This window comes from Cynocephalus volans, chromosome 1 (genome assembly GCF_027409185.1).
Source record: "Cynocephalus volans isolate mCynVol1 chromosome 1, mCynVol1.pri, whole genome shotgun sequence".
Taxonomy (NCBI): Eukaryota; Metazoa; Chordata; class Mammalia; order Dermoptera; family Cynocephalidae; genus Cynocephalus; species Cynocephalus volans.
In genome coordinates, this window is record NC_084460.1 from 248,029,794 (window position 1) to 248,035,793 (window position 6,000).

A 6,000-nucleotide genomic window follows, 5' to 3' on the forward strand; every position below is an offset into this window, starting at 1 on the left:
ATACTCTGGGCTTAGAGTTGTCATTTATAACATCAGAACTTAATGTTGAATAGACACACATACATATACACATACACAGTCTATTACTGTTCCCTGTAAAAGTTGATTTTTATTAATTATAACTTCAGAAACTTATAAGATAGTTTTGCATTTTAGTAATCCTTATTTTAATATCCTATTTTAGTCTCAAATGAAACCTTACAAAATAAGACTACATTTCCAATGAATATGAGGTAGGCTTATTTATAGTTTCCCTTAGGCAATTGTCATAGGAATACTTTTAATATCACTGATTGCCCTTTTTTAATTTGGAAAATGAGTTAAATGATGGTATTTTAAATTTATTTAACCATGCATTACTTAACCACATTAGAAAATTTATATCCATAAATATATGAGACATTTAATGACTACAATTTTCAAAACAAAAAGGTACCTTAGTTATCGGGACATTGCCTTTTTATTTTTAAACAAGGAGATCTTAAGTGATCAGTCAACATTTATAGTTTGACTCATGTATGTGCTAGCTTTTCTAAGAAGAATCTTGAGGTGTTGTTTTCTGATGAGTACTTAAAGAACTTGGAGTCAGTCCACTAACTTGTCCAAGTTTATTCTTGTAACAATACAAGAATGACTGTATAGTAAAATTGATGTAAATTTTAGTCCTATGACTTCAGATATGGACCTGTGTTCTAAGTCATGTTAGTGCAATACATTAACACACTTTTAGTGGACATTTATATTATGGTCTTTGGACAGAATTTAGCATGATTTGAAACATCAGTTATTTTCCTCAAACCATTATAAATTGTTTTAAGAAGCTGAGATAATGATTCTGCAATAATTACATTATCCACTTATATTTCAGATAGTGTTTTGAATAAATCTATTTGTTTATATCTAAACACATTACTAAGTTTTTTCAAACTATACCCAAATAATAAAAAAGTAATTTATAATTATATTTTAGTAGATATATTATTTGAAATTAAACAAAAAGTTTTTCTCATTAGTTTGTAAAGTTTTTCTTGTAAAATTCGTTAGTGATATTAATGTGTATGTCTCCATGTGTATGTGTAGTGGGATGTTTCTACACAGTGAACTGATAGTCCTTTCCAAAATGGTTATAAAATGAATTGCTGTCAGTGGTTTATATAAATACATTGCTAACAGTAATGGTTAGTATTAAAAACACTACCAATAACAGTGATTCTGTTGGTGATTGTCAACAGAATCAACCTTGTTAAATTAGAAATGAGGAATAATCCTCTAAGGTTCATTCATATCTATCTAAGATGTATGCATAGCATATCTAAGGCATATGCACACCTAGCCTCACTTACTTGTTTTTTTCCCCTGACTTTGTTAAACTCATTGCACTTCTCTGGAGGGAGTATCCTGAAACTCTAGCAGTATCTCTGTTTCACTTTGCTACCTGCTGTGCTCTTAGCTTCTTGTGGTTCCTGTTGTTGAGGGGACTGAAAACCCAAGGTGATTTTTAAATGACAATATCCAATATGTTAATGAGACCAAATATCAAGAAGCCAAGTTTTGAAAATAAAAAAAGGGAGCAATAGATTACCCAGATTCAGGTGCAAGTACAGTATAAACATTTTTTTAAAAAGTCTTTTTTGTTAATTTAATTATACAGGAGAAAGTTATTTAGCTATGATTAGGCAGCAAAGCTCTGGAGCCTAGTCCTGGATATGTTCTGAAATAAACAGAGCTGGCTTAGCAAAAGGAATTATTTGACAAATGGCATAGCAAATAATTTGTTTGACAAATCTAGATATCAGCAATGATGCAAATTTAGAGAAATTTTAATTCACTTTAAATCTTCTATATCTGTAAGGTTGCCGTGTTGAAATCTGGTGAGGCTAACGCCAGTCACACAAACCTACCTAACACAGGTCATGAAAAGCAATTTTTTCTCCAAATTCTCTGATCTCTAAAGTTTATCTCAAGTTCAGCTCCTTTCATTGGAACGTTCCCTTGTACTGCTCTCATGTACCTGTTGGTCTGTTTCTCTCAGATGCCATGTGTTCAAACGTCAGAAATAATAAAAGGAAATCAAGCATATGCATATTTCTACTTTCCAGCAACAAGCCAAATTCCTTCCTTGACAGTGTTCTCCCTGAAGACAAGAGTTCTTTTTTCGGGGTTGGGTGGGGGGTGGAGAAGGTAGAAGATGCTTATGCTACACAACCTCTTAACTGATTTCCATTGTGAGTTTATTTGTGCTACAGAATTTAAGTGTTTGCTAATTGGGAAAATTCTTTCAGGCAGTGTGATACATATAGAGATGAATACATTTTTATATCTTTAAATAGTTTATCATTTTCCTGTCCAGATATTTTTCCTCCTTTTCAGCAGAGAACACATCTTTGCTAATGTATATCCATTTTTGTTGAATAAGAAATTGAACAGATGTCCTTGCTGATTTAGCAATTAAAATATTGTATAATGTTTGGTAAGTTTTACCCAATGTATGTAATATTAAACATGTTTAATATTATTCTATGCTTTTAAAATAATTATTCTCTGTCTTTCAAACTACTTATAGTACTTATAGCAAGTCTCTAGCATGCATTTTGGCATTTTATTATATTCAGTTTAACACCTTTTCCATATTTCTGGATAATGAGCTTTTGGAGGATAATATCTGTACTCCTTGTCTTTGTATCTCAGAACCTAGCTCAGTATGTAACATAATAAATGTTTGCTGAGTGAATGATAATTATATCATGGGCATAAGTCTTCCCCATAAGGTTATCCAGAGACCATGTGAAGCATATCAGTCATGTCTTCTTTAATTCCCCAACGTACTGATACAGTGCTTTGTATGTGGTATGTACTGCATATATTCCTGTTAAATTGAAATGTGGGAAGTAGCAATGGGTTATTTATAAAACCTACTTAATACCTACTGAATTAATCTTATAATTTTTAAAGTTTTAAAAATATATCAGAGTACTTTCTGACCTACAAAATTTACATAATTTCCCAGTATTATTACAATCATCTTTGTTGATATATTTCTCCTATCACCTTTTATTGGTAAAAAGAAAAACAACACAAAGAAATACATGTATCTGCTTCCAGTATTCTTTTAGGGGAATGTAATAGAAAAGATGAAGAGTGATGACCTTTGAAACCATTTTTTTAAGGGAAGTAACTTTAGGGAAAGGGAACTAAAATACTTTATAGTAGTAAGGTGGGGCTGTCCACAAGTGTTAAAAGTCGTTTACTGAAATATTATCCAAGTTGCTTCATTTTTTTTCTTCACTTCTAGCTTCTGTGAGAAAGGGAAATGGAATAGGACAAAGAATCAAACGTCACTTTTTTTTTTTTAATTGTCACATGTTATTTCTCTGCCAGTAGGAATAATTGAAAAGTCACTGGGTAAAAGCTCCCTAACTCCAGAAGTATAATTCCAACCACTTCTCGTTTTCCTCACTCAACATGAGTATTTCTCAAGTCAGCTGAACACACTCAAGACAGGTTGGCTGCTCCTAGGTCCACCTCATTTCAGGGGTGGCAGAGGGTAAACCTGTGGAGAAATGATTGACTGAGAGGTGTTGGACACCAAGAGAAATCCTAACAATTTTGAGCCCAAGTGTGTGAGGAAAGTTAAGGATTCTCTATTGATTGAGATTGGGGTAATTATGTCAGGTCTTTACATGAGCATTTCATGTTTTCATCTATAGAGTGATGAAAAAGTGATTTATGAAGAACATGAAGGGTATGAGGGAATAAGGCTAAAGGGGTATCACAGGCACTCTTTTGTCTGATTTCTGTGTCATTTTTTTAGGAGCCCTCTGCCAGACTTTTGCCCTGGCCTCACAAGTCCCAGATGGTAAAGGTTATTTCAAATATGCATGTGAGACAATATTTTTTTCTTCTATAGTTTAAATGACATATATCACAGTTTATTTGTATATTATCTCCCTTAATCATAAGCCCTTACCAAAAAGGGATCCAATTCATTTCACTCAGTCAATACATTATTAGTTGTGTACTTTGGAGTATTGTTTTAGGTGCACCCCCAAACTCTTGATCTTATGGAGTTTACTTTGAAGTACAGAGAGACCAAAAAATACATATGTACATGATGTATACATGTGAGGGTACTTTAAAAAGTTCATGGAAAACTAGGATTAAAAGATAATAAAAATATTTTCATGAACTTTTTGAAGCACCTTCGTATGTATAATATATGTTAGATGGTAAGTGCTATGGAGAAAACTAAAGCAGGAAAGGGAAATGAGTGTGTTCTGAGAGGGAGGAAGGGGAGATTACCATGCAGTTATAAAAAGTGTAGTCAGGAAAAACTTCACCAGAATGGTGAATCAAGAACTTGAAGATGGTGAGTGATAAGCCACATAGGGGAAGAATATTCCAGGCAGAGGGAATAGCAAGTTTTGAGAAAACCCTGTGATGAGAGCATGCCAGGGTGTCCAAAAAAACAGCCAGGGGGTGGTGGGGGAGGAGGTCTGGAGCAGGGCGAACAACTAGGAGAGGAGTAGGGGGCTAGGTCAAGAAGATGAAGGGTGGGCAGATTACGTAGGGTCTTGTCCATTATAAGTAGTCAATATTCTAAATAAGATGGGAGGCCTTGGAGGGTTTTTTAGTCAAAGAGCAAAGGATATGACTTGTGTTTTATTAGAATTTGATTACTGTTAGGGAAAAGACCTGGGGTGGGGTGGGGGGTGGGAACTGGGAGCAGGATGATCATTTAGTAGATTAATGCAGTAATCCAGGTAAGAGATACCTCTAGTGACTTTGACGCAGGTGGCAGTACAGGTGGTAAGAAGTGGTCAGGTTCTGGTTGAAGGTAGAACTAAGAAGATTTGTTGATAAGTTGAACATGTGGTGTGAAAAAGAAGTCAAAGTTTAGGGCCTGAGGAAACTGGAAGGCTGTAGTTCGTCATTAATCAAGATAAGAAACTTGGGGGTGGAGCAAGATTGGAAGAAAGATTAAGAACTTAGTGTTTGACAAATTAAGTTCAAAACTCTTCTTAAACATCCAAATGGAGGTGTCAGGACAGTGGATATACAAATCTGGAATTCAGGAGTTCTGGGGTAGGGCTGTACATTTGGGATTCATGACTGTGTAGATGGTATTTATAGCTACAAGACTATGAGCTCATCAAGGGAATGAATGCTGCTAGAGAAGAAGGAAGTCCAAGGAGGTGAATCAGCAAAGGAACCCAGGAAGGAACAGTCAAGAAGTAAAAGGAAAACCAGGAGAGAGTGAGGACCTAGAAAGGAAGTGAAAAGTTTCAAAAGGGGAAATGATCTACTGCATCAGGTGCTACTGACAAGTAAGATGAGGACTGAAATGGCCATTTTCTTTAGCAGTTCAGGGCTGATGGTCATTAGTGACTTTTATGAACAACTTTTTTGGAGCTGTGAGGTCCAAGCTGAATTGGAGAAGGTACCAAAGAGGAGAGAAATTGGAGACTCCTGACAGTTTTGCAGTAAAATGTAGAGACTAGGGAATAGTTGGAGGGTTTTTTTTAGGATGGGAGAAAATATGGCATGTTTGTACATTAATGGGAAAGATTAGAGAGGGAGAAATGAATGATATAGAGGAGAGGGAGTGTCCTTGAGAAAGTCATCTGCTACACCATTTACTCAGAATGTTTCCAAAGCTGTCTGCACTACCTTGCACTTCTGTCTCTCTTCCTGACTAGACTAGAAACTCTTTGGGAAATGTAATATCCAGCACTTAAAGCAGTATCGACCTTCTCCAGATTCTTGAGTCCCCCTGGGTAGGCAGGCAGGGATAGGTTCTAGCACAAATGAAGTGGTTGGCCTGTGTTGGGAACTCAGACATTTCTTCCCATCCAGTTAATAATTGAGAAGGCAGAGACAAGGACATAGGTCCAGACTGGAGGGTGGATGTGGTAGTAGGAAGCTGTCTAGTTTCTTCTATTACTTGGTGAAATAGGAGATGTTAGCAATTGTTAGTTGGTTTGAACCTTAAGCACCTTAATA